The following is a 19,175-nucleotide window of genomic DNA, read 5'->3' as shown; positions in this document are numbered from 1 at the left end:
TTAACATTGTGCACTTCTTCTCTATATTCTCTATAAGTGTGGAAAATTTCATACCTCTCCGTCCGCACAATTTACGTAAAAAGGGATACAAAGTTTTTGTTTCACGTATTAATATAAAGAATAAGTTAATTTCTACTGTTTGAATGGGCTTAACAACAATAGTAACGTTTCTAAATACCGATTATGTTTTCATAACGTTTTTAAATTAGACTAACAATGTAATTTTGTTTTGTTTAAAGATGGTAAATAATTTTGTATTCAAAATTTTACTCAGGCTAATTTCATGTTATTGTTTAGCTTGAACGTGTACTGTCACAAATAGACAGGTTAGTTTTAATTTATAAGTATAGAATGACATGCGTTTTAAGATTTGTTTCCGCGTTACTGTTTTTTTGACTTGACGCTGTGACGCAAATTATTGTTGTTATTTTAGACATTATAATGCTTACAGCGGTGTCTTCTATATTTGAAGTGTCAATTGAATATGTCTTGAAATTGTGACGAACATTAAAACGTGTGTGTGATATATTAATGAGAGCTTCTTGGTCACAATTATAGCATCAATTTTTAACGTTTACAAATAATTATTAGTGAATGCATAGTGATGTTGCGAAATGTTTAAAACGTCGACTTATATCGACTCTTATGTCTTTCCGTCAAGGTCAGAATTAAAATCGGATTTGTAAACAAAAACCGGATTTGATACGTCACATTCGATTTCGTATATTTTACGACAATAATGCTTTCCATTGTGGGGATTTACTATTATTTCCTGATCTGGTAACGAAAGAACTCACATTACTCACAACATGCACATGAACACGCGGCTGCGAATTACCGGCGACGCTGTCAAAAATTAAACTAAACACTAAACTCAAAACTATATTTCAAACTGCAAAGTCTTTTAACAACACATTCCATTCACGCTATAGGAATACATCGAACTTACTCGTAACTTCACAAATAATATGCGATATCACAACGTTAGCTAATTTTTTTTCAAGTGAAATAGCTCAAACACTATTTGTGCTATTTAGCCGTTTTAATTGCTAATCGGATGTTATCGGGTAACGTAGGTAGGTGACATTTCGTAGGCATGTGCCTGCTACGGAGTGCGGAGGGCGCGCCGCGATAGGCAGCGCGCTCACTCGCGGTTAGGAGCGGACTGTGCGTGTGCGGTGTGACTGTGGCCCGCTCGAGAAGACCAGCCCGCCTGTAGCGTGCAGCGGAGCGATTAGCGGGCGCTGCCCAGCCAAGCGAAGCGGGATCGACGCGTGTGTCCTCTCCGCCTCGCTGGTGAGGGAGCGCACCGACCTGGATCGTCCACCTATGCTGTTGCTTCACTTCAACATTATTATGTTATGTCTACGTCCTTCAACACGTCTCTTGTTTCTAATTTAATTTTATTTTTAAACACAATAAAGCGATTCACTTGATAAGCATGCCGCATACAGCTAAGAGTGTCTTTGAACTTTTAAAATTGAACGTTTTAAAAGATAATTAATTCGTTTGTTTGAGAGGTCTAATTTTACATTGCCTAATAATAAAACGTTGTCGTAAATTCTTGTGTTATTTTATTTTATGACATATCTCGGTTCTATTGTATGTCAAGACGATTTATTTTCACAAACTTTATTTACACTTGTTTAAGATTAATTCCCTTTTCGGAGTTGTATTATTCACTTTTTGGGTTCCCTAATCCACGATAGCCATAAGAAGAGCGCATGTTCAAGCCACCTCAGTTAGTTGTGGCAAATTTTCATGTATGTTATACTGATGTTATAGAAAAAAAAAGAGATAGCATAATCAGAATATTTCACTTTCGCTTCACTTCACTAAAAGCTGTTAGAATTAAATTTAATTTTAAAAGTGATTTAAAAAACACATTGTCACATTGTCACATTTGCTTATCTGTCTATAATTTTGCGGGGGTTACGTGCGGTAAGGACAGTCGGGCGCGATAGTGACATTTTTGGTGATTCTGTATTCCGTAAGGGCTCTTAAAGCGGTCGTTTGGAGATTTACTCCCCCATTAAGATTCGTGAAGTTATTTCGCATGGCCATTCTAGGAAGCGACTCACGATTATTTTCACTGCCTTTAAGTATCGATTTTTTTTTGGAATTCGAATCCTAATCTGACTGAATTTTTTTTTGCAGTCAATGAAGCTAATCCCTATTAGGGGTAGGAGAAACCCACAGGTATAGGAATCATCGTAAGAATTACGCGTTTGGGCTCCAAAGCTGTGTCTGTTATACAATGCAGTTGCAACGGCAATGATCTTATACTGCGTATGGCTTCTGGTAACCACTTAACACCAGATAGGCCGTAAGCTCGTTCGTCTTACCGAATAGCAAAAGATTGTAGATCAGATCTAAGTAGGCAACCCTTTTTGAGAACTATTGAATACAAACATTTTAATATTATAATAATAACGATAAAAACTATTGTGTAAAGTAATTAAGTTTAAGCTATTATAATTACAGAGAAAAACGGAATCTTGAGTACCTAACCACGATGTAAATAGTTTATTTAATATACTTTCCTTTTTTTTATTACTATCTACCAATTTTAATATTGATAAGTGTTAGTTTTTTAGTTTTGATTAATTGTTTGATTGATAGTTTTGATTAATTTAATTCGTTATATAATAATATGAAATCGGAAATGCAAATTTTTTATCCAATGAAATAAAATCTTTATTACAAATGATATTACACTAACTAAATTATAATTTGCGTAATTATTGGTGGTAGGACCTGTTGTGAATCCGCACGGGAAGGTACCACCACCCTGCCTATTTCTGCCGTGAAGCAGTGATACGTTTCGGTTTGAAGGGTGGAGCAGCCGTTGTAACTATACTTGAGACCTTAGAACTTATATCTCAAGGTGCGTGGCGCATTTACGTCGTAGATGTCTATGGGCTCCAGTAATCAATTAACACCAAGTGGGCTGTGAGTTCGGACAGCCATGTAACCAATAAAAAAAAAGTAACTACTTTTAATTATTCATGATTATTGACTATACAATATCCTTTATGACTGAACAAAATATTTATGTACTAAATTCAATTGTCACAATGATCACATTTGTTATCAACAGAAAATTTTAATACACCTTTCTTCTAAGTTGTTATGGAATTAATATTAACTACTAACTATTTTATCTAACTAAAAAGCCTTAAAGTTAAATAGTGTTTTCTCTAAAAACTCTTAAATAGCTGAAGTATGTTTACGAGTGGACAAGGTCAACAGTCACTTACTTAGTCGTTAGCGAAAATGGCGTCTGCGACCTTTTAGAAATATATCTATAAATAAATAAATAAATAAATATTTACTAACAATCACGCCACGTTAACTGGTCCCGTGATAAGTTCGTAAAGAACTTGTGTTACAGGTACCAGATAACGGATATAAATATAAGATTTTTATTATACACATCCACCTATTTAATATACATCCATAACCCTGGAAAAGACATTTATATTTATCGTACAAATATCTTCCCTTGGCAGGATTCGAACCCGCGACCCCCTTGTGTAGTGACCATGTCACTTACCACTACACCAGACGGCCGTGTTTTTTTTTCGGAACCTAATCTATTCCGAAACACAAGCGGGTCTATTTGATTAATAACGGGACATAAACATGTCGTTTGTGACTCGCGGCAAGAGACGGGGTCGCGACTTAAATAATGCTGTAAATCCACTGATCCATTACCGACATAAAGGAACGCGTCTATCAATCACGCGCGTCGTAAACGTAAGACTTCTATTGCACTGGAACTGCTCCGCGGTTTCGGTCGTATTACATTATTTTTTTCCAGAATGATCAAAACAATTTGCATTTTCCCGGTATAAAACATCACGTTTTTATGTATGTAACTTTCTTGTCTACAAACTTTTAGTCAATATGTAAAATCACAAACCAGCGAAGATACCGTCAATAATGGATGATATGAGCAAATGCAGGCTTTAATTCCCGGTTTATCAATTTCGAATCAATATTCCTCTCCTGAATTACGTGTTTTCCATTTCCATTACAAAATACGCAACAAAAGGTATTAGAAAAATTGTAATATAGGGTTTATATGTACAAACGACAATGCAAATAGCTGTCTAAGTTGGTTTAGCACGTATTGTGAGCTCATAGTAGGTATCGACGTCCTGCCCATTTTTAGCATAAATCTGTTGTGTGCTCTTGTTAAAAGGCACAACCGTTAGACAATGCCATTGAAACTTCGACCTTATTCGTCAATGTAGCTGGTGGCATTTACTTTGAAATATACATATATCAGAAAATGAAAAATGAAGCTGTTTTCACACAGGGCATGTGCCAATTTGTTCACTCTGAATGTCCTCAAGCCATATCTACGTAGCTTGAAGTATCTTTAAGATTACTTTCGGTTTATCCATTCTTTTTATATAGACGTGTATTTAATTGCTTATACGATAACACTAGGTGTAGACAGAGTCAGAGCAAGCAAAATTTCAATTTCACAATTTCAGTGCTTCATTCGATTTGAAGACATTGATATCACTTCAATCGACCAAAGCCTATAAAAATCTTAAACTACCGTCATCCCTAATCCTGTTTAAAAATTCTATCTGAAAAAAGTCTATTCTGGTTAGGCCTAAAAGTTATTGGTTTGTCTTATATGAGTCGGGTTAATTAACACTTTAAATCAATTAATGTTGAGCTGCCTATTTCGCGTCTTTTCAGGAGTTTAGCTACCTAAGCCCATGAAAATCATATTATCGATACATAAATATACGAGAAAATTTAATCATTACGATTAAGTTTAAGGGAATAATTTATACTGTAACATTGGTAGCGGTTGGTAATTGGTAACATGTTCTATAATTTCGTTTGAGGAATCCTTTGCGACTAGTTACTAACAAAATTGGGATTAATTAAGCTCTCCGTACGATCCCATTAGGCACATTAGCTTTTAGATATGTCGTCTTAGTGCGGTGCTGGCTATTGGATTTTTCCTGGGTATTAATACTTTTTGTTTTAGCATAATTGAGGTAAAGCCAGCACAAAGTGGCGGGAAGATTAGGCATTAGAATATCTAACGATATCTCTTAGGCCAGCATTGGAGGCGTGAGTGATGCGTCCATCAAAATAGTTATGAATTTGCGATCTTTTATTAAATAATAAATATCTATAATCTATAACTCCTTAAACTTATAATCCGTTTATTTAAATATTACAATAGTAAATATTAAATTTAACTTTCAAATCAGGAGGAGTTCTGCCCTCATATAAGAAGTCTTATTTAATTAAATTTTTACAAAGGCAGTCTCGCCTACGGGTTTAAACTATATTGCTTTGCTTTGAGAGCGTTAGTCATTTCATGATACGTAGGTTAAACAAAAAAATATAGAACAATAGACGAATAATTTAGAATAATTTTAGGCCAATTTATTCTAATCTATGGTACAAATAAATACTAGGATATGTGGTTCTTAACAACGCAAAACCCTTGGCCGTTTTTAACTTTACGGACCATACGCGTATTTGACAAAAATCAAGACGAAGATCTTAAAAGAATCAAAACTTTCAACGAATGCTGAGAATATGAAAGTTTCAGTGTGTTTTTTGATCGACGGAGATGTATTTAGCAATCCGTACGGACTCATAATAATATAATCAACAATTACGTACCAACAACACAGTTTTTAAACTACACAAAAAGTTAACAGTGTATTTTTTATGTTTTTATGTTTCAAGATTAAATTTACAATGGCAGTCATTATAATTACCACAATCTCTTTATTCACATAAAATAAATTCACATGGCTCATCAGTGATGAGCACAAAATGTACACAGTTAAATTGCGTTAGCACTTGGTTTTTGTTTTTGGGATCCTAATGGGAAATCTTTGTATTTTCGTCTGATGGGTCTGTATGTTTGTCAAAGTTAGTTTACATGGAGAATATTGACAACCGGTAATTGAAATTGGTAATATCGTGTAAGTAGTTGGTGGAAAATACAATAAATACGAAAATAACCCAGTAACAACCAAATAGACGGTGCATCATAAGCTCTGTTTTTCTAATAAGCTAATAAAATAATGTAGAAATAAATTGATAAAAATAGAAAGATCACAAAAAATAAGATAATTAAAAAAACGACGAACTAATATTTCACAAAACTTTTTCCATTACCAGCAAGTAACAGCTGGGTGTCACCTAGTCAGATTGTGAAATTATTATGACATCTCATCGAGAAGCTTTAACAATTTTAATTATTTACTTTTTAAATTTAAAATAAAAAAAAATCGTTACCGTCTATGAATTCCTAAACCATTAATCCGATTATAATGAAAATCGGTACAATTGTTGGTACTACTAAACTAAACAGTCTGTCGCAGTACCATAAATTAAAAATTATTGATAATATCACTAAGTATTTGTAAAAACAGATTAATGATAAATTAAAAGAATTAATGACAGATGTATTTAGTATAGATCAAAATGTAGGAAGTAAAGGGGATGTGGGGTTTGAATGGAAGTAGGATCTCTTGTGAATCCGCACGGATAGGTACCACTACCCTGCCTATTTCTGCACTGAAGCATTACTTCGTTTCGGTTTGAAGGGTGGGACAGCCGTTGCAACCTCATTATACCTTATTATACCTAATATTGAGATCTTAGAACTTAGTTGTAGATTTCTATAGGCTCCAGTAACCACTTAACATCAGATGGGCTGTGAGCTCTTCCTCCCATCTAAACAATAAAAAATAAAAAAGAATTAACTCAAATCTTTTGTTACCCGACAAATCACAACGGATCGCAAAGACTTTTTTAGTGCGTAGATATGTGAACGTGCGAACGGCCTTTTTAGTTGGTGGCATCTACCAGAGCGAATTAAAAAAACTAGAGGTCCCGCAGTAGTCGAAATTCGACTATAATTAATTGGAATTGTAAGTTTGTACACTATTATGATTGTGTTTTATACTTAAATTTCGCCAAGACTACACTATAAAAAATATTAACAAAGACAAACAATATTTCATCTCAATTTGACAACAGACGTCAAGAACAAAAGTTTGACAATAATAGTATGCATGCGTGTGTGCGTCAAATACATGGTATGTAGTGTGTGTAATGTTTTCTTTATTGATTTAATGCATCTAATATGCATCATTTTAAAAAAAAATTAGCATTGTGCACTTCTTCTCTATATTCTCTATAAGTGTGGAAAATTTTATACTCCTCCGTCCACGCAATTTTCGTAAAAAGGGATACAAAGTTTTTGCTTCACGTATTAATATATAGATACCGATTAAACGGTTACCTCCGAAAATGGAATTTGTACAAAAATCGATACTCAATCGTATTGGAGCTTTATAAAACAATTTAATCACCGGATAATAGATGATACCGTTCATTTACTTGGGGGTGAAACAAAACCTCTTTGAATAATGATGATGAACGAATCACGAATTCGACAGCCCCTTTCGTTCCTCACTCGAATTAGTAATTAATTGATTTCGTTTGACGCTTTCCAACAATGTAACTGTGTTCTGGATGAAATATTATCCGATAGAATTCATTTGTTATTATAGAAAGAAGATCCTGGTAAATTTGAAAGAGACACGCAAACCGTTGGCTAATGGCCACGATCAACAAAATTTTCTTAACGTTTATTGAAAAGCGTCCTTAAATCTTATTGCACGCGTTTTATATTCATGGGACTTGTATGTAATTACATAAATAAGTTTTATCTATATAAGAAGACGACATAATAACTAATTATATCACCACTTTACTATTTCACAAAGAAACAACTATAAGTATTTTATATTATAAATCACTTTATTCATGGATCGATCATATAAAAGACGAAAAGATAGTAAATTAGATAATGATGATTCTCAGTGTGTTTAGTTTCAAGTACAAAAACAGGCAAACATCTGCTTACCTAGTAAATTATATAATATTGTCATATACCGCGTTTTATAGCGTCGTAAAACACTAGACATTAAAAATTGTAAGAAAAAATCATTGCTCAAGATAATTATTAAATATCATCAACGTTGTCTTCGTGTCCGTGAGGGTCGCTGGTGAAGGTGGTGACGTCAATAATGTCATCACAAACAAAGGATTCAACCTTAAATTATGAAGCTATTGCATAGCTTTTATCGCAGGCCTTGAGCGCGGCGACCGAATCATGAAATTCCGTAACGAAAAAAACCTAACACCCCTCACTTCGCCTACCATGTAGCTCGCGTTCAACACATTCACACGTTGCGCTTGTGTAGTATTTGTGAATAAGCGCGTGGCGTGACGTCACACTGCATGCGCATCATGAAAAGTCTGCCCATCTCTCTCTCGCGTGTTCTAGCTTATGAGTGTAAAGGGGACAGTTAAGGCTTTGCTTTTATTAATGTTTAATATAGCGTGGTCTTTTTTATTATTGTTTTAATATTAAGTTATCATTGTCTCCCAATCTCAAGCTCGACACCCGGCGATGGGATGTATGGCTGGAGGGTTTCCAGTCCCGAGGGTGTCGTAGATCCCAGGGGACCAAACCCCTGGTTAATAAAAAAGGAATAAATAGAAATGATGGACAATTGTACAAAATTAGTACCCCAGGAGGGTACCGCCCGCGAGTCGGGCGGAGAATCCCTCCGTGCTTCCACCTCAGTGGAAGCACGCTGCCCCACGTATTCTGGGGGGGGCAACAATTGCCAGGATGAAGGAGGCTGTGCGACGGGCAGCGGAATTCCCGTCGAACTGAGGCGCTCCCCGATCGCCGGCTCGATGCGCTCTGCGCTCGCCAGCGACTCGGGTGCGGTCAACCCCACCAGACCATCGGTGGGGAAAAAAAGGGGGCGAAGGAAGACCCCACTATCAACGTCCGACGACGGCGGCGCGTCATCCTCCAGCACCGAGGTGCCGGAAAAGACGATGGCCATCGAGGAGGTGGCTCCGGTGGTTGCGGGGCCTGCCGCAAAGAAAGAGACGATGCCCGCTCCCCAGTGGGCACCAGTAAGGAGGAGGGGCGCAGTGTCACCAGCGACGTCGGTGGAGTCGATGTCGACGTCGGCCGCGTCCCTGGCTAGCGGGGACGAGGCATTCCGCGACCTCGACCTTGCGCTGGTCAATCTGGCTAAGCTGCTGTCGACCGTGGCTGCCAAGGGCGCCGAGCCAGGCAGCAGCTACCGGAAAAGGCTCCGGGAGGGAGCGGCTATGGTTAGGACAAAGTTGATCCCCACCATGTCCAAACTCGTCGCGCAGCTGGACTCTATGGAGAGTCGCATTCTGAGGAACTCCCCCGTCTTGCAAGAGGGGACTCCCTTGTCGCCGATGCCTGCGCTGGCACACTCTGGGCCTCCCGCGAGGAAGATGGATACCAGCGTGCCCTCACGACCCGTGATGAGTGTGGCGACGCCCATGCCAGCGCCTACTTCTGTGGCCCCTGTTCCACGAGTGCCTACTCCCGCGCTCCCTCAACCCCCGCGGAGGGTTGAGTTGAGGCCTGCGCCGCCTCCCCAAATATCGGCCACCCCTGCATCCGTACAAAGAGGAAGGTTAAGGCCTGCGCCAGCGCAGGCTGAAGACATCCGTTCGCCACTGGCGAGGATGATAGACGAGTGGCCGGCGCTGCCGCGGCCCAGGCCTGCAGAGCCGCCAAGCAGAGAGGAAATGGCGGCCTGCATCTCGCGGGCGGTGGCGGTTGAGGTCCGCAAACACTTTGCCGGCCTCGAGGAGATGCTCCGCTCCTCGATTGGTTCCGGAGATGGCGTCCCGGCACCAACAGCCACGACCGCTTTACGGGATCAGGCCGCCCAGCCGACTTCCACTCCTGCCCCATCCGCAAGGGTGGCACGACGTGGAGGCCGGAATATCAGAGGTGCGGGTGCCCAGAATCCCGGCCCGCGATCCCAACCACAGCCTCGCCCCCTTCCTCCGCCCCCGTTAAGCATGGACGAGGGCTGGACAGAAGTGGTGAAGCGGGGCACCACAGCACGGCGACAGATAGCAGCTCTGGCAACTCCCCGAGGGGGTCGAGCGCCGACCGCTACATCCCGAAACACAGCGCTGGCGGCCGTGACTGCTCCCCGCGAGGGTCGAGCACCGGCCGTTAGCAAAAAGAAAAACAAAAGGAAGAAGCCGCGCGCAGCGGGGTCGGCTGCCGTGGTAGTGACTTTGCTGCCGGCCGCTGCCGAAAAGGGCCTCACCTATAATGAGGTGATGGCCCGGGCGCGTGCAGCTGTAAACTTGACCGAAATCGGGGCAGAGGAAGGTCTACGCTTCCGGCACACCGCCAATGGGGCGAAAATGCTGGAGTGTCCCGGTGCCGATAGTTCTGGCATCGCGGACAAACTAGTGGCGACGCTCCGCGTGGCATTGCCGGAGGAAGAGGTGCGCGTGCACAGGCCGGTGAGGATGGCCGAGATTAGGATCACCGGCCTGGACGACTGCGCCACCAAGGAAGAGGTGGCAGCCGCGATAGCCGCCCAGGGGGGATGTGCTCCGGAGAGCGTGACCGTGGGCGAACTTCGCTCAGGGTACTCCGGGGCCAGATCGGCGTGGGCGCGCTGCCCTGTGGAGGCGGCCACTTCCTTGGCCACCCCTCCACCGGGAAGATCGACGGGGGATCCGGGGAGACTGCGCGTGGGCTGGATAGCGGCCCACGTGCGTCTCCAAGAACCACGTGCCTGGCGATGCCTCCGATGTTTTAGCACGGGGCACGGCCTCGCTAGGTGCACCAGCTCGGTTGACCGCAGCGGTCTTTGTTTCCGTTGCGGCCAGCCGGGCCACAAAGCAGCGTCCTGCACGGCCACCCCGCACTGCGCTCTGTGCGCTGCGGCCGGGCGCAGGGCAAACCACCGAGCGGGAGGCAAGGCGTGTTTCCCGTCCGGTAACAACACCGAACGAAACCGGCGCCGGAGATCAAAGCGCCGGCAAAAGAGAAGGTTGGCCAGAGGAGCACTGGCCAACGCTGTAATCCCCGTTGCGGCGCCGGTGCCGGAGGGCGGGGGCAGCAGTGAAAGGGAGGGGGCGATGGATGTGGTTCAACAGTAATGGACCGCACCTATCGCTTCCTCCAAGGAAACCTGAACCACTCCGCCAGAGCTCAGGACATGCTGTCTCAGAGCATGGCGGAGTGGTCCATAGATGTGGCTGTGGTCGCCGAGCCGTACTTCGTTCCCCCGGCAAATGATTGCTGGTTTGGGGACGACGGCGGCCTGGCGGCCATAGTCATAAGAAGGGACGCGGCGATCCCCCCCCTGGCGATGGTGACCAGGGGCCAAGGGTTCGTCGCGGTGAAGCTGGAAGGGACCGTCGTGATCGGGGCATACTTCTCTCCGAACAGGCCTACCGTCGAGTTCGGGCATTTCCTGGGCGGGATCGGGGCGATTGCTCGCCGCCTCGCTCCTCGTCCAGTGATTCTCGCGGGGGACCTAAATGCGAAATCTGTCGCATGGGGCTCCCCCCGCTCGGACGCTCGTGGTAGGCTACTGGAGAGGTGGGCGAACGCGGCCGGCCTCTGTTTGTTGAATAGAGGGTCGGTTGCGACGTGCGTGCGGTGGCAAGGCGAGTCTATTGTGGACGCTACGTTCGCGAGCCCGGCCATCGCGCGCCGTATCCGCGACTGGAGGGTTTTGGAGGGGGCGGAGACACTGTCCGATCACCGATATATTCGGTTTGATCTCTCCGCCCGCTCCGCAGTCGCGGACGCCCACAGGGATTACCCACGTGGTGCGCCCCGGTCATTCCCCAGGTGGGCACTGAAGCGCCTGAATAAGGCGCTACTGATGGAAGCCTCTACGGTGGCGGCGTGGGCGCCCATGCGTCCACATCCGGTTGAGGTCGAGGGCGAAGCGGGGTGGTTCCGGGACACGATGCGTCGCATCTGCGACGTATCGATGCCCCGGATCAGCCCTCGGTCTCCCAATCGCCAGGCGTACTGGTGGTCGCCCGAAATCGCGCAACTCCGCGTGGAGTGCGTTCGGGCGAGGCGCGAGTGCGCTAGGCATCGCCGCCGTCGCCTGCCGCGTCGCAACGATCCGGTTGCGTTCGCGCTGGCGGAGGCCCGGCTGTACGGCGCATTTCGCGTCGCGCAGAGGGCTTTGCAGCTGGCCATCAGAAGAGCCAAGGATCAACACATGGAGGGTCTCTTGGAGACGCTCGATGGGGATCCGTGGGGGCGACCCTATCATATGGTGCGCAATAAAATGCGCCCATGGGCCCCCCCAATCACGGAGCGTCTCCAGCCTCAGCAGCTGCGGGAAATCGTCTCGGCGCTGTTTCCGCAGGAGCGGGAGGGATTTGTCGCTCCCGCTATGGACCCCCCGTCAGAATACGACGGCGACGTCCCTGCTGAGGTGCCCCATATAACGGGGGCGGAGCTCCATGTGGCAGTGCGTAAAATGTGCGCGAAGGACACTGCACCCGGCCCGGACGGCGTCCATGGCCGGGTTTGGGCCTTGGCTCTTGGTGCCCTGGGGGACCGACTCTTGAGGCTTTACAACTCCTGCCTCGAGTCGGGACGGTTTCCTTCATCGTGGAGGACGGGCAGACTCGTGCTGTTGAGAAAGGAGGGGCGCCCGGCGGATACTGCCGCTGGGTACCGTCCCATCGTGTTGCTGGATGAGGTGGGCAAGCTGCTGGAACGCATTCTGGCAGCCCGCATCATCCAGCATCTAGTCATGGTGGGACCCGATCTGTCGGCGGAGCAGTATGGCTTCCGAGAGGGCCGCTCAACGGTAGACGCGATCCTTCGCGTGCGGTCCCTCTCGGATGAGGCCGTCTCCGGGGGTGGGGTGGCTTTGGCGGTGTCACTCGATATCGCCAATGCGTTCAACACCCTGCCCTGGTCCGTGATAGGGGGGGCGCTGGAACGACACGGAGTGCCCCCCTACCTTCGCCGGCTGGTGGGTTCCTACTTGGAAGACAGATCGGTCACGTGTACCGGACACGGTGGGATCGTGCACCGGTTCCCGGTCGTGCGCGGTGTTCCACAGGGGTCGGTGCTCGGCCCTCTTTTGTGGAATATCGGGTATGACTGGGTGCTGAGGGGTGCCCTCCTCCCGGGCCTGAGTGTAATCTGTTACGCAGACGACACGTTGGTCGTGGCCCGGGGGGGGAGTTTTGCTGAGTCTGCCCGTCTTGCTACGGCTGGGGTGGCGCATGTCGTCGGCAAAATCAGGAGATTGGGCCTCGACGTGGCGCTCAGTAAATCCGAGGCCATGTGGTTCCACAGGCCCCGGAGAGTGCCACCTGTCGATGCCCATATCGTGGTTGGAGGCGTCCGTATCGGGGTCGGGGTGCAGTTGAAGTACCTCGGCCTCATTCTGGACAGTCGTTGGACCTTCCGTGCTCACTTTCAGAATCTGGTCCCTCGTTTGTTGGGGGTGGCCGGCGCGTTAAGCCGGCTCCTTCCCAATGTCGGGGGGCCTGACCAGGTGACGCGCCGTCTCTATACAGGGGTGGTGCGATCAATGGCCCTATACGGGGCGCCCGTGTGGGGCCAGTCCCTGGCCGTGGGGGTAGCGAAGCTGCTGCAACGGCCGCAACGCACCATCGCGGTCAGGGTCATCCGTGGTTATCGCACCATCTCTTTCGAGGCGGCGTGTGTACTGGCTGGGACGCCGCCTTGGGTCCTGGAGGCCGGGGCGCTCGCTGCTGACTATCAGTGGCGGGCTGACCTTCGTATCCGGGGCGTGGCACGTCCCAGCCCCAGTGTGGTCAGAGCGCGGAGGGCCCAATCTCGGCGGTCCGTGCTGGAGGCATGGTCCAGACGGCTGGCCGATCCTTCGGCTGGTCGTAGGGCCGTCGAGGCGATTCGCCCGGTTCTTGTGAATTGGGTGAATCGTGACAGAGGACGCCTCACTTTCCGGCTCACGCAGGTGCTCACTGGGCATGGTTGCTTCGGTGAGTTCCTGCACCGGATCGGAGCCGAGCCGACGGCAGAGTGCCACCATTGTGGTTGCGGCTTGGACACGGCGGAGCACACGCTCGTCGCCTGCCCCGCATGGGAGGGGTGGCGCCGTGTCCTCGTCGCAAAAATAGGAAACGACTTGTCGTTGCCGAGTGTTGTGGCATCGATGCTCGGCGACGACGAGTCGTGGAAGGCGATGCTCGACTTCTGCGAGTGCACCATCTCGCAGAAGGAGGCGGCGGGGCGCGTGAGAGACACGCAAGCCCGCCGCCGTCGAGCGGGGGCCAGGGAGGCGGATCTCGCCCAAGCCCTGGCCCTCTAAGTGTTTCGGGTCCCCTTCATATGTCGGTCTGGGGACAGGCGAAGGGGGCCTAAGAAGACGACGTGCAAGCTGCTCTGCACGCGTTTTACGCAAGAGCATCCGGGTGATGGAAGGCCGGCTATCCTCGACCCACGCTGGTTCTGACCCAGCGGGGTATTCCGTAGGATAGACCATTCTAACCGGCGCCATCTAGGCGGGCTCCGGATAGCCTGCCGACCGAGAGGGCTGGTGGTCGTGGCGCCGACGACCGCCGGTCCGGCGTCCCGAGGGGGAGGGTGATGGGAGAGATGTGCTCCGCACTAAACGCTTCACTTTCCCCCCTTTGCCTTTGCATGGGTTCTGTCCCATGCGAGGTTCGGACGCGGGTTGTTGAGCGACAGGAGGTTTTAGTCAGTTCGACTCCGACATGCCCCGCCTTCCATCCCCAGGGGAGTGCGGAAGTCCGGCGATTTCCTCCTGACCAAAAAAAAAAAAAAAAAAAATCATTGTCTAATTATAATAGGATAAGTTGATAATAAAATGCTATGCAATAGCTTTACCGCGGCAGTTCCCGAGTGCCATAGGTTTTTTTTTTATATTATAATTTATGTATTATTGAAAAAGCTCGAAGAACAATCTTATTATAACTGAACCTATTGCTTTCATGTGAACGAATGGGTAAAATACGAAATATTTAATGTTAAAATTACTACAAAGAATAGTAGTAGGGTGCATACCCTGAACAAACAACTCGCCCCCTAATTCGTTCAAATAACATTACACATTACACGTAAATCTTTAATCTTTATAGTGTTTGAAATTTAAAATATCCCTCATATCGTTGCTTTTACCAATGAATCTGTTTGCATAACTGTGTTTAGACATACTATAAACAGATTATGTCACAGCTACGTGACGGGCGTGTTGATATAAATATAAATTAATCAGTAAAGGGATTCTTGTTATGAAGATAACACGAATCCCGATCGTTATCGAATCGATCGTTATGAACGCGCGTAGAATAAATAATGAATCGATGATGAATCTAATGAGTAATTATTATTTTAATCGCCGATTTCTTTGTACGTTTCATAAAACACAGATAGACAAGAAAACAACAGTAGGATTAGATCTCAAATACCCCTTCAAAACGAAACGCAGGTAGGCAGCGGCTTGGCTCTGCCCCTGGCATTGCTGAAGTCCATGGGCGACGGTAACCATTCACCATCAGGTGGGCCGTGTGCTCGTCTGCCTACACGGATAATAAAAAAAGAAACAATATGCATAAATAGAAACAATAGCGAGAACTACAACTAATAGTGGTTTGATTTTATAACAGAATGTTATACATTAGCTGGTAGACCTTTTCAAAGCTGTAGACAATGGATCACGATTCTGATCTGGTGGTAGATTTTTTTATTGCCTAAAGGGGTGAACGAGCTCACAGCCCACCTGGTGTTAAATGGTTACTGGAGCCCATAGACATCTACGACGTAAATGCACCACCCACCTTGAGATATAAGTTCTAAGGTCTCAAGTATAGTTAAAACGGCTGCCCCACCCTTCAAACCGAAACAAATTACTTCTTCACGGCAGAAATAGGCAGGGTGATGGTACCTACCCGCGCGGACTCACAAGAGGCCCTACCACCAGTAATTACGCAAATTATAATTTTGCGGGTTTGATTTTTATTACACGATGTTATTCCTTCACCGTGGAAGCCAATTGTGTACATTTGTTAAGTACGTATTTCAGTGAAGTACTGCTGGTAAGGCAGACGTTAACAAGTTCTTTCAGGCTGAGTTCCATGAGCTCGTTCACTAGTCACAGTAAAACCAGAATAGCCTCTGGAGGCTATGGGAGATAGGTAGAAAAAAAAGGAGGGTAGAATTCATTAATGATGCTTGTTAATTACGCATTAAGTTAAACATATCGTTTAAAAACTGCTAAAAAACGTGCTTTCATAACAAGTCTAATTAACTGTAAAAAAAAAATCCTGCTAGTTCTGGTCAAGATATTAAACTAAAGTAGATATGTAGATATTTTAATGGAAAGGCATCGGTCATTTATATTATGTTTGCAAATTTTCAATTGAATCGGACGATTTTAAGATAGTACAAAATTATATAGAAACAGTCCTTGAAATATTAGATAGAGACAATTAAATCTAATGAAAGCATTTTAAAATCGGTACTTGCTATTTGATTTCTAGCCTGGCATAATTGCATCTCTTAATACGATTACACTCAGAGTCACATTCAATAGTTCAACCCTCTGAGTTTCTTGCCGAATATTTTTAGTCGCAATTCCGATCAGTTAGATTCAGTGAAGCACAACTCTTGTATTATTAGAAATTCTCTCAGGTTGAGCCCGTGAGCTCACCTACCGGTCCGCGTGAACTTGGAATAGCCTCTTAGGCTATCAATGATTAGGTACGAAAAAAAAATCACAAAAATAGTTCACGAAAGATTCGGTGGCTCGCAGATCCACTAAATTGTCAATATATTTTTTAATAATCAAATTTACCTGGCGGCGCATGATGAAAATGGTGGTTCGGAAAATATTCCATACTTTGTTACAGCAACTTGTGTACTTACGAAATTGTTTCCGTTTCTTTAAAATAATCAGCAAAACAATTTGCTTACCTGTAAAAAATAAAATATACAGTTAGTCTTTTAATTAATTAATTATCGTTATACACTAATAGGTAAAAGGAAAGCCTATTTATCTCGTCTAGGTAGTCTTGGTGTTGACGCAAAATGTTGGGCGTATCATAGACGGAGCGCCGAACAAATGTGTAAATTCTCGAGGAGCTAAACCTCAAGACCCGTCTATCTACAATCTGTATGCAGCGTCTCCTCAAGTACTTCGAACACGTGGCCCGACAAAATCCTAAGAACTTGGAAAAATTAATAGTTGTAGGTCACGTGGAAGGAAAGAGAAGTCGAGGAAGATTGCCAACCAGGTGGACGGACATTATCAAGGAGGCCACAAACACCAGCGTCCCGGACGCCATTAAGCAGGCAAAATGCAGGCAACATTGGAGCAAGCTGGTGCAAAAACTGGACCAAGGTGGTCACGACCCTCAGTAATGAGGAAACGACAAAGAAGAAGAAGAAGAAGGTAGTCTTGAGAGAGTGAGATCATATAATATGACATTCGGTTTACACGATCCTTTTTTTTGTTGTTGTAGGTGACTCGACTACCAGATAACCGCAGGCCATGTGGGACTCCTAAAGCGACTTACTATTAGTAGCAGCAGTAAAGGAAAGGTGATCAATAATATACAATAGAACCAGACACGCGGCGACCCCACGAATTCCTGACAGATGGAGTCTTCGGCAAAAACGACTCTACGTCAACAATCGCGGTTGGACACTTATCTTGTATTATCTTGCGACGCCTAGGCGGTACCGCTTTTGTTTTGGGGTTCCGTAGACTAAAAGAGTTGGAAAGCGATAGTCCGCCAACTGTTTGGTTCTTAAGTATCATCGCTGCGTTGCGCCCGAGTGGGTTCTGCTAACATATGCCATCCAGCTTCAAATGACCCACGCAAACAAGTTAGTAATTCAAGAGGCGGAACGGGCCTTAAGTCCCCTAGTAGTTTCGGACCATTGTGATTGTCAGAAGATTCTTTCAGATCTTAACCACGTAATATCAATTAGTAAAGATAATAAAGTCAATAACGACACTATATTTTGCAGTGGTTTTGTGTTGATGTGACCGTGTTGAGTAAAAGCCGTTTTTTTGCAGCATACATAAATTAATCACATATTTAATAGTAAAAACAATAACATCGCGTGGAGTACTGCTCCCACCTCTGGGCCGGGGCTCCCAAATACCAGCTACTTCCATTTGACTCCATACATAAGAGTGCCGTTCGGATTGTCGATAATCCCATTTTCACGGATCGTTTGGAGCCTCTGAGTCTGCAAAGGGACGTTTTTATCATCGCACCGCCCGCCACCGGAGTAAAATTCATCCACAGTGCGTTTCCAGAGATCATTTTTGCCACGTACCAACCGGCTTTGGAATGAGCTCCCCTCCACAGTGTTTCCCGAGCGCTGTGACATGTCCTTCTTCAAACGAGGCTTGTAGAGAGTATTAACTGGTAGGCAGCGGCCTGGCCTTGGCGTTGCTGAAGTCTATGGGCGGCGGTAATCACTCACCATCAGATGGGCCGTATGCCCGTCGGCCTACGAGAGTAATAAAAAAAAAACGTATAACACAGTACTTTCTGAACTAGGGAAATAGTATAACAATAATTAATTTATTTAAATAATTAAGCTGTATGCATGACCTATTGATTTCAAATAACGTATACTCGTAATACCACTAAGCCGTTTCAGTACTTCATTCTTGTACTCAATTTATCCTTAAAACATGTCATAAAATATGATAATAGTATTTCTATGAAGTTGACTTTTTATCTTCACGAGAATTCACTTTATCTGTGACGACTGTATTACTGGTGGTAAAATCGATTACAAAACCTAAATATAGTTAACGTATGCAATAAATTTATTATAATAATAGTATTTGCCTACGTTTTCGCGTGTCGTAAACAGTTTTACGTTTTATAACTTTCCGACGTTACGAATATATTACTGGTTTTGTGTGCACTTAGTTAAATTTATTGCAGCCTTCTGTTAAACGGTGAAGTTAGAATCGGCGGAAATTATAAAAATCTCAAAAATAAGCGCGAGCCGTAAAACTCGTAAAACTGTTTTTTTTCAATCATTAAATCGCTTTTAACGCGTTTACTGCGATTTATAACTATTTAAGTCTCTTATTTATTTATTAATGTTTTATATATTCGAAAACAAAATATTATCTTCCTGTTGAAAATCAATGTACAACATGGGGCTTCTTTATTGGATTCCAGAAAACAGTTATAGTATTATTTTCTATAATTCTTCGAAAATCTTCCGTTATCGAGGCTGTTTGTGTTCTGCGCTCTAGAGTAAGTCTAGC

General features: G+C 44.9%; 1 protein-coding gene across 7 annotated transcripts in view; it reads right to left on the bottom strand.

Annotated features, from left to right (window-relative positions):
- Positions 1 to 19,175, bottom strand: part of LOC101742254 (cAMP-specific 3',5'-cyclic phosphodiesterase) — a 632,766-nt gene that overhangs the window by 325,447 nt on the left and 288,144 nt on the right. For 2 of the 7 annotated variants that reach the window (XM_038019025.2, XM_062674972.1), the window contains exon 1: positions 950 to 1,669. The exons of the other annotated variants lie outside the window; for them this stretch is intronic. The gene's annotated coding sequence lies outside the window, so the exon portion shown is untranslated. Of the gene's footprint in view, positions 1 to 949; positions 1,670 to 19,175 lie in introns of those variants that run through there. 7 annotated transcript variants of the gene reach the window in all.

Source organism: Bombyx mori, chromosome 22 (genome assembly GCF_030269925.1).
Source record: "Bombyx mori chromosome 22, ASM3026992v2".
Taxonomy (NCBI): Eukaryota; Metazoa; Arthropoda; class Insecta; order Lepidoptera; family Bombycidae; genus Bombyx; species Bombyx mori.
This window is presented reverse-complemented; position numbering and strand designations above follow the sequence as displayed.